Source organism: Rhinatrema bivittatum, chromosome 7 (genome assembly GCF_901001135.1).
Source record: "Rhinatrema bivittatum chromosome 7, aRhiBiv1.1, whole genome shotgun sequence".
NCBI lineage: Eukaryota > Metazoa > Chordata > Amphibia > Gymnophiona > Rhinatrematidae > Rhinatrema > Rhinatrema bivittatum.
In genome coordinates this window covers 213,691,848-213,705,358 of record NC_042621.1, presented here as the reverse complement: position 1 = coordinate 213,705,358, position 13,511 = coordinate 213,691,848, and positions in this window count along the sequence as shown.

Here is a 13,511-nt window from a genome sequence, read left to right as displayed (position 1 = left end):
AGCCCTGGGATCACTGATACCCAACTAAATTACATGCTGATCTGTAGGACTGGAGGGAATAGACCCAGACACAGAGGGAAACTCCCAGATCTTCCCCATCAATTACACCATGTCAAGGGCAGCAAAAGAAGTTTCAGAGTTAGCAATGTTGGTCGGTCCTCCCTGTTTGAATCCAGTTTTATCTGTTTATACTATATAGTTGTTTTGTAATGCATTTTTAATAAAAATTTATATCAATGTACTTTACATTATATACATTATTTGTACAATATAATACAGTCATCACTTTAATAGATTAGGATATGATTAACCCCATAGGAAGCAGACTATAGATGAATCTTTAGATGGGATTTGAGGAAAGGAAGAGAGCTGGTGAGACTGAAAGTGACTTCTAAGCCATTCCAGAGGATGCAAATATCAATAGTTTTTATTACTCACGATGGAGTCATGCAATAGGAGTATACTATACTTGTCGTCTTGCTGCATCACTAGTGCATGAGATTTTGATATTTTTAATATTTTTAACAGAGAAATGTGGATATACATGAAAGTTATAGCATCAGAGTTCCTTATGGAAAGAGGGTGACTGCCTTATAATGAAGATCATACTCCAGGATTGAGATTGAGTTAAGAGATGATATACAATTAGGATAATGAAAGCTCTAGTTTTTATCTTGCGTATTTAACATTTGTACCATGCTGTTCCAACCTAGAGGACTGTATTACAATTAGTAAAACATGGGGCTTTTTAAAATTTGATATAAAATTAAATAAATGAAAATTATAAAAGTCATTCTATTTGGATTCTTTTCCATTGCCTGCTGTCATGTATTGAACATCATTGCCTAACACTGGTGCCAAAAATCTGCTTTAATTTTCTTATATTTGGATTTTTAAAATATCTTTTCACAGGACAAAACAAAACACAACAGCTTTAGGAGGTAATTTTCAAAACGTTATGCATGTAAAAATTTGCATATACATGCATAAGTAACCTGTACTCACATAATCAGTATTTTATAAACATCAAAAATATGCATGTGATTTAGGATTTGCACACACATATTTGGTCTAGGGTGCATATGTTGCTATTTTAAAAGAGACTTACAAGTGTAGATTTGGCACCTTACTTGCATAATTGTACACCTGCTAATTACCTTGTGTAAATGATGTCAAATGTTTATAGTATACTACTGGTTGGATAGGAGGTCTGGGCGAACGGAGGGGAGTTCACGCAGAAGAACCAGAAGGATCCCACTGACCTGGAGAAGGACTGGGCAAACTGGTGGAATAATTGGTAAAACTGGTCATTTCAATTGTGCCCATATGGTTTAAAAAATATCGACTTACATGCATAAAATGAATTTTCCGTAAGCCCTACTTTATTTTCGCAGGCAAAATATATGCGTATATATTTTTAAAATAGATAAGAAAAGAAGAGGGGTGTTCAATGCATTGAAATACTATCTTTCAAATCACTGAATGTATTAGTCTGTAAGCATACATATGCATGTGTATGTTGTGGGGTAGAGATATGCATATTTTATAATACGCGCGTATCTGATATGTGCGTATTATAAAATACTGTTGTAAATCTGTGTGTGGCCATATACGAGCATATAGGCTGCCCGCCACACTCAGTTGTTTAATAGTTATCCTCCCTGGGCTATTACCATGTTTAAGCAATGAATTAAATCAATGTATGGGGCAGGTACAGAAGGTCAAAAGTTCTTAAGTAATAAAAAATGCATACATGTGCAAAAGATCAACCAAGGACATGGGAATAGGGTGGCGCAAAGAACACTGGAGGCCAGCTGTGCCGGGCACTGACAGGGAGGAATGTTTTGAGACCGAGCAGTGAAGGAAGAGGAATGAAGCAGGGAAGAGAAGGGAAAAGTGCAATACTGGGAGAGAGAAAACTAGGGGAAGGATAGGAAGTGAGTCATGAGTGCTATGGCATATGTGTATGGAGAAAGAATGAATGATGTGAGACAGACGGACTGAGGTCAGGAGGCCCGGCAAAGCTGACAAAAAGAGGCGTGTGAAAAACAAGCAAAACCACATGTGAATAATAAAGGATAGGAAACATGTATGTTTGTAGTGAGAATGTTTCCTGTCATGTGCAGAGTTTTTTCAGAATATTGTGTAAGTCTGAAATAGTAAGAACATAAATTGTGACTCTTGTTTCTTGCTCTTTTATCGGTTTTGAGCTGCAAGCCCACAATTTGGAAAAACGGTTTATTTTTCATTTTTTGGTGGTATTTGGGATAAAATCATGTCTTTTTTGGACTATGACATGGAAGACATTGAGTGTGACATGAGTAGCTGGGAAGCCACTGGAAAAACGTATAGTATAGTGGAGAAAATAATTCATATATTTGATGTAAAATGTATAAAGTTATTGTCCACTTTCCTCTGAAATAAGGCTATATGAAATATACCATATGATATCCAAGAGAAAAGTAATGCATACACATTGGGGCAGATTTTCAAAGGGGTACGTGCGTAAGATACGCACATAACCCCCGAAAAAGCTGCCCCTTCCACCCTCTGCGCGCGCCAAGCCTATGTTGCATGGGCTCTGCAGCGTGCGCAAGCCCCGGGACGAGCGTAAGTCCCGGGGCTTTCCTGGGGGAGGGGGTCGGGGGCATGTCGGGGGAACGTGTCGCGGCTGGTGCGTCATCGGGGGTGTTCCGGGGGGCGTGTCGCGGCCGGTGCATCATCGGGGGTGTTCCGGGGGGCGTGTCGCGGCCGGCGCATCATCGGGGGGCGTTCCGGGGGGCGTGACCTCAGGCAGGTGTAACTTTTGAAATAAAGGTAGGGGGAATTAGTTAGGGCCAGGGGGTGGGTTAGTTAGGGGAATGAAAGGGAAGGTGGGGGGTGCCGGAAAGAAAGTTCCCTCCAAGGCCGCTCCGATTTTGGAGCGGCCTCGGAGGGAACGGAGGCAGGCTGCACGGCTCGGCATGCGTAGGCTGCCGATTTTGCGCAGCCTTGCACGTGCCAACCCTGGATTTTAAAAGATATGTGCAGCTACGCACGTATCTATTAAAATCCGGCGTACTCTTGTTTGCACCGGGTGCGCGAACAAAAGTACGTGCGCGCGTACTTTTTTAAAATCTGCCCCATTCTGTTTAACCCAATAATGAACATTTTGAGCCAACAGTTTGTTATGTTGCATAATGAGATTTAGACTGCTCTACTTTTAAAATGGCATAATAAAGCAACAAAATAAAATAATTTTCATCCTCATATTATTTTCAATTTTAATGTCAAGTAAAACTGAAGTTTTAAAAAATGTTTTTCACTATACTTTCATGCAAAACAGTGAAATGCTACTGGATACTGGAATAAATATTAAATGTAATTGTTCAGTACATAGCAAACTACCAAAAACATTTAAAGGTGGAGAGAGAGAGCGCCTGGCCTTAATAGCATGTCCCATACATAGGTATTTGTATCCCTAGGATAGGCCCACCTAGTAACTCGAGGTGGGGATTAGGTAAGAGTGTAGGGGGTTAGGGGCTAGGGATGTGAATCGTGTCCTCGATCGTCTTAACGATCGATTTCGGCTGGGAGGGGGAGGGAATCGTATTGTTGCCGTTTGGGGGGGTAAAATATCGTGAAAAATCGTTAAAAATCGTGAAAAATCGAAAAATCGAAAAATCGGCACATTAAAACCCCCTAAAACCCACCCCGACCCTTTAAATTAAATCCCCCACCCTCCCGAACCCCCCTCCCAAATAACTTAAATAACCTGCGGGTCCAGCGGTGGTCCGGAACGGCAGCGGTCCGGAACGGGCTCCTGCTCTGAATCTTGTCGTCTTCAGCCGGCGCCATTTTCCAAAATGGCGCCGAAAAATGGCGGCGGCCATAGACGAAAAAGATTGGACGGCAGGAGGTCCTTCCGGACCCCCGCTGGACTTTTGGCAAGTCTCGTGGGGGTCAGGAGGCCCCCCACAAGCTGGCCAAAAGTTCCTGGAGGTCCAGCGGGGGTCAGGGAGCGATTTCCCGCCGCGAATCGTTTTCGTACGGAAAATGGCGCCGGCCATACGCGTATGGCCGGCGCCATTTTCCATACGGAAAATGACGCCGGCAGGAGATCGACTGCAGGAGGTCGTTCAGCGAGGCGCCGGAACCCTCGCTGAACGACCTCCTGCAGTCGATCTCCTGCCGGCGCCATTTTCCGTACGAAAACGATTCGCGGCGGGAAATCGCTCCCTGACCCCCGCTGGACCTCCAGGAACTTTTGGCCAGCTTGTGGGGGGCCTCCTGACCCCCACGAGACTTGCCAAAAGTCCAGCGGGGGTCCGGAAGGACCTCCTGCCGTCCAATCTTTTTCGTCTATGGCCGCCGCCATTTTTCGGCGCCATTTTGGAAAATGGCGCCGGCTGAAGACGACAAGATTCAGAGCAGGAGCCCGTTCCGGACCGCTGCCGTTCCGGACCGCCGCTGGACCCGCAGGTTATTTAAGTTATTTGGGGGGGGGGTCGGGAGGGTGGGGGATTTAATTTAAAGGGTCGGGGGTGGGTTTTAGGGGGTTTTAGTGTGCCGGCTCACGATTCTAACGATTTATAACGATAAATCGTTAGAATCTGTATTGTATTGTGTTCCATAACGGTTTAAGACGATATTAAAATTATCGGACGATAATTTTAATCGTCCTAAAACGATTCACATCCCTATTAGGGGCCGCTTTCACATTGTACATGAGACGTACGAACAGAACAGTGGTCTCTTGTGAAGATTAGCTGGCCTTCGGAGTGAGGAAACTCACACGTTATCTCTCTAGTGTGACCCGATGATACATTTACCCAGTCAATATTGGGGTAATTGAAGTCTCCCATTATTACTGCACTACCAATTTGGTTAGCTTCCCTAATTTCTCTTAGCATTTCACTGTCAGTCTCATCATCTTGACCAGGTGGACGGTAGTATACCCCTATCACTGTAGTCTTCCCTGACACACAAGGGATTTCTACCCATAAAGATTCAGTTTTGTATTTAGTCTCATGCAGGATGTTTATCCTGTTGGACTCTATGCCATCCCGGACATAAAGCGCCACACCTCCTCCCGACTGCTCCTCTCTGTCATTGTCAGTGTGAACTTCCCAGATGTATAAAAAAAGCATTTGACCAACACATTTGGTGGGATAATAAGGCTCCTGCATAGTGGAATGAGTTGATAATTTATCCTGATAGTAGAATCCATCCTAAAAAAAAAAGCTTTCTAAGGGGGGAATATGCAACTTTTACAAGATAAAAACGGTATTGCGTTCTCTTTTTATAATATAGAATATGACTCTTTTAATCCAGACATATCTGCAAATAATTTTTTTGTCAGAAATTTTTCTAGTTCTGAACTTAGATTTAAAAAAAGCAGTAGAGTAGAACACCAGGTGTCATATGTTAACTATGTGTTTGAAAATAAATTTTGATGGTCTAAAATAATGCAGTTTTATATAAAAAGTTAAAAAAGTGTGTATTGGAGATGCTATTTCCTTCTTCAAAGAGAAGCATGGGAGATATGTTATAGCTCAAGGGCCTGTGAATAAACTTTTACAGGTTCATTTCTTGTACATCACCTTCAATTACAATGCATGCTGGTAGCTAAACCCTTTCAATAGAATGCACACTAAAAAGTTAATACCTAAGCCTGAGGCAAGTGAAAAATTGTAGGCCGATAGGGGAGAGCATACCACTATTATCCTCATGCACCCACTAAAACCTGATTTACTTGTGATGGCTCTTCATTTGGATGTGGGTATGCACTAATTTTGCTGTGCATCTACTTACCTCTTCTGATCACGGTATTTAGCATGCACACTAGGGCCTTTATACATAGGCCTGTAGTCCACAGAAAATATTTGCAAAGACTTAACCTTTGAAACTGTTGGTTTGTTGCTAGAACAAAGATATTGCTTGGTGCTTCTTATAAAAGAAAAAAATCTGCAGACTGACCAGTTTTGAATAAAGTCGCTCATTTTAATTCACAGTTCATTTTATAAAATAACTAACTCAGCAGAAAACAGTGCCATTTGTATTTAATAAAGTTTAATAAAATTCAAAGCTTGTTTATCTCTTGTATAGGCAGGTCGATGTTGAAATGGAGTATGGTGTAAATGAAAGTAGTAACATGAATGAAAATACATTAATTAACTGAGTATATGAAATAATTCTGCAACAAGTATGTACATGACTTCATTGAGGGATATTGAAATGATGTATTATGTTTCTCGGGAAATGCAAGATAACCCTATCTACATGAAATATTATTCTTCTAGAACAGATATACTCTAACTGAATCATTATTAACTCTCATATATCAGTACCACCCTACATTGTGTTTTTGGAAGAAATTAGTTTGAATGACTTATTGCTCAATGCTAAGTAGAATAATGAAGGATAAATGTTAGTTGAATGTTTTACTTTTTTTCCATTTCTCAGTATTTGTTTGTTAATGTTAATAATTGTGTTTGTTCAGGGAAAGTAGCGTTTGGATTAATTCTGTGAGCTAATAAAATGTATTTGTTTGCCAGTGATACTAATTGTGTTTGTTCAGGAAAAATAGACATTGGATTGATTCTGTGAGCTAGTAAAAGTTAGTGTTTGTTTGCTAGATTTAATAATTGTGTTTGCTCAGGGAAAATAAACTTTGGATTAATTCTGGGAGCTATTAAAAATTAGTATTTGTTTGCTAACGTTAGAATTGTCTGTTGGGAGGAAGCAACATAGAAATGATGGCAGAAAAAGACCAAATGGACCATCCAGTCTGCCCAGCAAGCTTCGTATGGTAGAAACTGCCTCTCCCTACAGGTTACACCTATGTTTCTGTTAAGGGTAGTAATCTTTGCTTTGTGCAGGTTAACCCCAAGCCTTATGTTAAGGGTAGTAACTGCTGCTCCATGCAGGTTACCCCAATCCTTACATTACAAGTAGTAACTGGCTGCCACTCCATGCCGGCTACCCTTAAGCCTTATGTTAAGGGTAATAATATTTACAATCAAAACCAAGCAACTGTCAAACCCATAACAAAATTACTGCTAGAAATATTTTTACAAGGTGAGCAGCCTTCTTGATAATTCAGACAATGTTGGTTAAACAGGTTTTGTTTTTGGACTTAGCTGCAGAAGTAGTCCTGTGCTTTTTCCCTAATGTCTGCATATAAGTACTCTGGACCATAAACGTTGGGGATCAGAGTTGGCTGTCATCTGAATCCAATAAGATTCAATGAGTGATTTAGAAAAACTCTGATTTTAGTGATTGACTAATTCTAGTCCTGCTGCTGGTCATTCATTAACTAATATTAGTCACCTAGTAGTCAAATTTAAAAACCAAGGATTTAAAAGACACTTTGGGCCAGATTTTAAAAGGGTTACACACGCCAGGACTTACACGTGTCCCGGGGCTTTCCGTGCGTCACCGGGCCTTTTGAAAATAGGCCCGGCGCCTGTAACCTTTTGAAAATCTGGCCCTATATCACCAACTACAATGGCTGTCATTACCCTTCCTTCCTGGACCCGGACCTTTGGAGACACATATCCTCAATGCAAGAGGATAAAGCATCACTTGAAGGGCAGGTCCTAGCGACAGGAATACTTCCTGCCACACCAAGGTGATGGACTCCTGCCAGGTGACCTTGATTCCCCAAAGCAGCATAAGGGTTGCTACACTGCAATTGGGACCACTGTACTATGTTCCTGAATGTCTCCTCGATATATCTCTTTGTCCTCCTCAGCTCCTCCAAGTGTGCCACTCTGGCTTCCAGAGATTGAACGCATTGTCTGAGAGTCAGGGCTGGACTGAGACAGTTTGGCGCCCAGGGTAGGCTAGCAATTTGGCACCTCTGCCCCACTCCCTCCACCAGAACACTCCAAATTTGCTGACAAAAATTGAACTGGAAACTGCAACAAGCCTGACTATATTATGCAGTGGAAAAACAGAAACATCATTATTCCTTGCCAAACATAAAACAACTAAATCAAGAGATATAACCATTATTCATAATATTAAAACCATACTAATAAAAAGAATGACATAACAGCTGATGAATAGAATGTCCAATAATTATATTAATTGCAGTTTATAAATACACAAGAAGAATATCATATAAAAAACAAACAATGAACCTATAACAGAAACAGCAAATCCAATCACATAATAAAACACATATCCATGTATTCTTTCATGAATCCTCTCTCCAGAAAGGCAGAGATCATCATAAACACATAAGAATCATAAGCATAGGTGCAAAGCAGAGTTAGGAGAGTTCAAATTACATCTGAACATGCAAAAACCCCCCCAAAAAACCATCATGGTCTTGTTGCTGAATTTGTCATGAGGGGTTGGTTTTAAGGGGGAAGGGGGCACATTTTATTCTTTATGCTTATGAATGATTGTTACATTGATTGTAATTTTATAACAATATTTCGTATTTGTGAACCGCTCTGGCCAGACCTGGAATCTGTTGAGCGGTACATAGGAAATAATAAATAAAATGAATAAATAAATAAAAAGTCTCTGAGAATCCTCAGTAAACTGGCCACTGCTCCTGTGCCTCTATCCGGGCCTGCCCTTGAGTCACGGCGGTGCCGAGCCCAGCAGTGGCAGTAATGCAACTCTAAAAAAGAAAATCCAGCATGGAGCGTCTTGCCGCTGGTCGCCCTCTCAAGACTCTGTGGTAGCCCCGCCACCTGCATGGGCTTCTATAGTAACAGGTATCCCATCTGGGAGGGAGGGGGTGGGCCACCACACGGCCTTGGGAGGACAACGGACGGCAAGAGGCACCGTGCTAGGTTTTCTTTTTACAGTTGAATTGCTGCTACTGCTGGGCTTGGTGCTGCTGTGACTCAGAGGTAGGTGGAGGACCAGCGAGATGCCTTTGGGGTGGGTGTGAGAGTCAGATCCCCTCACCCCCCCCCTGCCTAGAGTGGCTCCATATATAAATCCAGCCCTGGATTGCCCCATCTGAAAAAAAAAAAAAACCCAGCAGACATAGAAAAGATACGGAGAAGGGCAACAAAAATGATAAAGGGGATAGAAAAGCTCCTTTATGGAGAAAGGCTAAACAGATTATGGCTCTTTAACTTGGAGAAGAGGAGACTGTGAGAAGATATGATTGAGATTTACAAAACCATGAGTGCAGTTGAACGGGTAAATAGGGAACAGTTATTTATCCTTTCAAACAACACTAGGGCTAGGGGACATTCCATGAAATTAGCAACGAGCAGATTTAAAATAAATTGTAGGAAGTATTTTTTCACTCAGCACGCAATCAAGCTGAGGGATCTGTTGCCAGAAGATATGGTCAAGGGTAACTAATATAATGAGGTTCAAAAGAGGGCTGGACAACTTCCTGAAGGAAAAGCCCATATACGGTTATTAGTCAGATAAACTTGGAAAAGCCAGCACTTATCCCTGGGACTGACATTCCAGAAACAGATCAATTATTTGGGATCTGATGTGTACTTGTGACCTGGACTGGCCACTGGCAAATACAGGATCCTGGGCTGGATGGGTCTTGGTCTGACCCAGCATGGCACTTCTTATGTTCTCATGTTCATCTACTGGAATAATGTTTAACAAATATATATATATATATGTGTGTGTGTGTGTGTATATATATAAGAATATATCTATCTATCTCATGGAATACCTTTTTATTGGACTATCTTAACAGATATTTTGGCTAGCTTTTGAGAGCTAATACTCTCCTCTTTAGGTCAAAACACATTTGGTAAAAGATGACACTCACCAGAAAATACTGGAGATAATGCATTTGGATGAAAATCAACATCATCTGTTATAATGGTGTCAAGTGACGCCAGCCTAGCATTCAGTTGTATGTTCCAAATAGATTTCTGTGTTCGTTGCTGTGCTTTGTATCCCTTCTGTCACCAAAATCAAATATGTGGACTCAAAAAAAGAGCCTTTTCGTGTGTCAGCCCCATCCTTGGGAATATCTTTCAGAAAAAAATCTGTAAGGGTTGTCTTGTTACTGAAACATTTAAATGATTTATTTGGCCGAGTTTTTGCGCTTTTAGTTTTTACTGGAATTCCACTGGGTTCTTTGAGCTCAGCTGTATATTTCATAGTTTATTAATTTTTCTGTTTGTCATATATTTATAAGTAATTTGATTGTAATATTTGTTGTCATATACTGTCTAGACTAGAGGTTATTTTTTTAGGTTAGGCTACTAAAAAATATAAAGAAATAAATACATAATAATAAATAATGGGCTCGACAAGAATAATGCATTCCAGAGTTTCTGAGGAAATTACTTCTACAGACCACTTGTACTAATTCTCAAGGTCAAGAGGCCGGTAGACAGGCTTAGTACTTGTAAAAGTGAACTTGGGCCTTGGCTTCAAATTAGAAAACATTATACACTGACATGTGATCCAGTACAATAATATATTCTTCAAATTCAACTCCACTAGTATCACATTAAGCATAATATAGAAAAATAACTGAACTTAAATTAGTTACTTTTTAGAGGGCTCATTCTGGATAGAAAGTGATGTAGTACATGATGAAAGATGTAAGCCAGAAGAAATATAGTACATGATTGCATGCACATGCCTCATATTGACATGAACGTGCACATATTTGTAGGCAGAATATTTATTTATACATTTTATATTATTACACACATTCCCACTTATAGTTCAAAGCGGATTACAACTGACATTCATAAAATAACATAGAATAAAACAATAAAATATTAAAAACAAATATATGATAAAATATACCAAACTTAACAAAACGTTTTTTTTAAATATAGCACTTTCACCTTTTATCTGAACACCTTAATATATGCTTCTCTGGTTAAACAGAAAATACAAATGTTTTTACCCCCTGTCATTAGGCAATTTTATTTGGAATCCTATATGCGTCCTTGGGCAAATCACTTTACTCTCCATTACCTCATGTACAAACTTAGAAGGTCATTTATCAAAATACGTTAGGGCATGCATTAGGGCCCTAACGCCCGTGATAAAAGTGTAACGCATGAGATAAGTACCGCATTGCGAAATGCGTATGCAAATTTAAAATTATAGTCGAGAGGGAGGATTAAATTGAAATGAGGGCTGGTTAATGTTGTGTGCAATAACATAATGCACACTGTCATGGGTTTTAAATACACCTTTTTTCTGTGTGTTATGGGATTTATTGCAAATCCTGGTGAGGGAGAGAGAGAGAGAGAGACTCTCTGGAGTGTCACTTGTATTTGAACTTTTTATACCACTGTTAAGAGTGGGCATTATGAACTCAGGGTGAGGTTTGTTAGGTGGGGGTGGGTTCTTGGGGGCAATTTTACATGCACAGTCATACCTACGAACAGCAATGATGGTAACTGTTCTGTTCATAGGTATGTAAAATTGCCCCCCAGAACCCACGCCACCCCACAAACTTCACCCAAAGTTACTAGTGGCCTCTCCTACAGTAGTACAAATAGTTAACTTTTTTGTGAGCCTCTACAGAGGCTCTCTCTCTCTCATTAGTCTACCCATGCACCCTTTTTCTTTTTATTACGGGTGCTTTTTTTGCTATATTTATAGCAAAATGATGAATCTAGGCCTTAGAGGTGAATTTTCAAAAGGGTTTACATGTGTAAATATAAGTACTATCATATATATATTTTCAAAAGCTTTTTACTCATGTAAAGTGCAGTTAAACAAGCAAATCCTATGGACAATTCAATACCATATATTGTAGCAATTTTCAAAAGCTCATTTACTCGAATAAAATACATTTACACATATAAAACCCAATTTTAAGTATGTAATTGCTTTTTAAAATCAGGCCTTCTGATTGTAAGCCCTTTAGGGATAAGGAAATATCTACAGTACCTGAATGATATCTACAGTACCTGAATGTAATCCACTTTGAAGTGCTGGAAAGCAGAATACAAATCAAATAAATAAATATGAACATGAACTTGGCATCATGAGCACTAGATTGAGCTTAATTCAAGAGTTCTTAACTTTGGTCCTTAAGTGCTGCAAACTTGTCTGGTTTTCAGAATGTCGATAGTGAATATCCATCACACATATACTGTATTTGCATACAGTTTGTCCATGGACCAAGTTAATTTACCTATTCTGGCTACTCTGAAAACCAGATATGTTTGTAGCCATCAAGGGCTAGATATAAGGGACCCCTTGGCTTAAAAAGTATATGAACTGATGCAACATGAGTGCATGAATAGAGAAGTATTCAGGATTTATATGTTGCATGCTATAAAAAGCAGTTCATCCTATTTAACATGCTTAAAGAAATACCAGTACATAAAACTAAAACAAACGGTTTTGAGTGTGATAAAAGTATTTAAATTGTATCTAAATTACCCATATATCTGAAAGAACTGCACACAAGTGGCACTAATTGTTTGTCAGCTGGCTTTTTCAGTGATGTTGTATTTCTGCACATTTGACGTCTTCCTTACTCTGTACTAATTACTTTTTTGCATTAGTGGCGTTGTAGAAGTTTGCATTTATCTCTGAACTGCACAGGATTCCATTGCACACAAGATGGCACTCCTTTCCTGTAAGAAAAGCGAAATGGAAGGCAGGCTGTGGAGCAAAGAAAGTAGGTATGTGGAATTATTAATTAATTAAATAATGTATAAAATAATATTCCCAACTGCCAAATTACGTTATGATGAAGTGTAAATGTAAGCATTTCTAAGCATTTCTTTCTTGTCAAGATGGACATCAAGATGAATAATATTTGGTTTGGGCAGCTGGAAAAACGTTTTCACATGAATCATGGAACTGAGATTTCTAAATGAGCTTAATTCAGAATTAAGGGAGCTTATTTAAGAAAACGGTTTCCCTATCTGCTGAAATACAATACAGTACAGGAGTGGAGGATTAGCCTAGTGGTTAGAGTAGCAGGATTCAAATCCCACTCTTGCTCCTTCTGACCTTGGGCAAGTCACTTTACCCTCCATTCCCGCAGGTACAAGATTAGATTGTTTGCCCTCTGGGGATAGGGAAATACCTACAGTACCTGAATGTAATCTATGTTGAAGTGCCAAAAAGTACAATATAAAAAATCTAAATAAAGTACAGGATGGTCTAGGCTGTCAAATTTCCTTTAGGTGGATCTACCACAGAATGTAGAAACAGAAAAAAAAAGCACTCTTAATGAACAGTGTTTTCAGAAAACCCCAATTAATTTGACCAGCACAAGCAGCTAACTGAAGACTGCGGGCATGACTACATAACAGAGCCTCACATCCCTTACTTCAACTTGATTTGTCTTCCGAAGTAAAAACCAGGAGACTACTGTGTCACGAGCTCAGGAAAGGAAGAGTTTTCATTATTTGGTGGCTTTACAAATCTTTTGACATTTCTACTTCTTAGAAGACTGTGAAGTTGAGCACCAATTAATGCTCTTAAAGATCCATGCTTTCTGGCTGTGTAATAAGCAGAAAGAACCTTCTGTCATCAACACATTTTCCTGCCGAATTTTTTTTTTTTAAAGGTTTTAAATTGCACCCCCCCCC